The sequence below is a fragment of the Etheostoma spectabile genome, chromosome 1 (genome assembly GCF_008692095.1).
Source record: "Etheostoma spectabile isolate EspeVRDwgs_2016 chromosome 1, UIUC_Espe_1.0, whole genome shotgun sequence".
Taxonomy (NCBI): domain Eukaryota; kingdom Metazoa; phylum Chordata; class Actinopteri; order Perciformes; family Percidae; genus Etheostoma; species Etheostoma spectabile.
The window spans coordinates 28,376,939-28,378,392 of NC_045733.1; the positions used below are offsets into that span (position 1 = coordinate 28,376,939).

The 1,454-nt window shown below is 36.9% G+C and overlaps 1 long non-coding RNA gene across 1 annotated transcript in view; it reads right to left on the bottom strand.

The window, feature by feature from the left end:
• Positions 1–187, bottom strand: part of LOC116691057 (uncharacterized) — a 14,203-nt gene extending 14,016 nt beyond the window's left edge. Inside the window, exon 1 of the long non-coding RNA XR_004332415.1 lies at positions 109–187. This is a non-coding gene — a long non-coding RNA (uncharacterized LOC116691057). The remainder of the gene's footprint in view (positions 1–108) is intronic.
• Positions 188–1,454: the final 1,267 nt, after the last annotated feature.

Consider the following 1,454-nt stretch of genomic DNA (forward strand, 5'->3'; position numbering starts at 1 on the left):
CAATTTGACCTGAATACCATACAAGGGTTAAAATAGTGTTGCGGCTAATAGGTCTCCCTTTAGTCTTGAAATGCTTATTTGTACATAATGAGTGCTAATATTTAAAACTGGAAAATGCATTACCTGCAGAAAATGCTTATGAATGCTGAAAAGCTCAATTGCTAAAGCTAAATTAGATTGCTGGCTTCAATGAATATATACGGTGGCCGACAGGGGCCAACGCCCTGCAACTACTGAAAACACATGCTAATAGACAAAACACAAGCAAATTAAGAAAACAACTTCCTTAATTTGAAAACATATGCGCAGCATTCAACACACGCGGTGCAAATACACACAACACAACCAAATACATAAACGCGATGCAAATAAGAATGCAAAAAGAAAAGCTGATTCCACGGGAAATAGAAGATGGTGAAAGCATTGAGGATAGTTGGAAAAGTGGAAATGGTTTAAATTACTATACACTTCAATGAAATGTGAAATAACACCAAAAATGCATGAAAGAATATGGACTATTTTAAGGTTTCCTGAAAAGCTGTCACTTCACTGAATTGCTGGCTTCAGTGTGTAATAAGAAGGAGAAGCTGTAGGAAAATATGCCAAAATGGAAATGGTTCTAATTAATATGAATTTCTTTAAATGGTTGAATAATACAAAACATTGTATGAAAGTTTTTGTAAAAGTTGATTTATAAAACTGAATTGCCAGCTTTAAATTGAATGAATAACCTAAATTAAATATATAATCAATATTTTCAAAAACTATGAGTAGAATAGACAGGCAGGCAGGCAGGCAGACAGTCAGTCAGTCTTCGGAAAGTGCTGTGTCATGGTTGCAAAAACATAGAACAGAGGATTGGCCCATCTGAGGTTTCATTTTCTCAAAGGCAGAGCAGGATACCGAGGGCTCGGTTTACATCGATCACCATTTTTAATTCCAGGTTTCCACTGTTGACTTCTTAACAACAACATGTGTTTTGTTTGCTAAAGTATAAAGTTGGATTGTGTACCTGTGTCTGAACCAGGCTAAGAGTTCTTATGTTATAATTTCTTTTGTGGATAAACAACAGTGGCCCGTTGTAAGATTGGGCATACCATAAAATGGATGAATTTGGAGGAACCAAGGCAAAAAGGGAGAACAGGTCAATCTTCTCCGGGCAGCCGCACAGCTGAATCTGCATACACAAACATTTTACACACACACATTTTGCTAGAAGCCTAAACTAACCTAAAAGGTAGGCGCCTGTAATGGGAAAATTACATTTAACCAATGATTTTCGTATTAATTATTCATAATAAGATCTCCAATGCCTCTCAGGAGTATATGAATTCTGTATCTGTCGTATGTGTGTTTCTCCTTGATGGGAGACAACTGGGTTTCTTATGACGTCACACCATTTCCTTTAAGAATAGATGACGGGGAGCCTGACAGAAACAGTTGCCTAGAGCTGT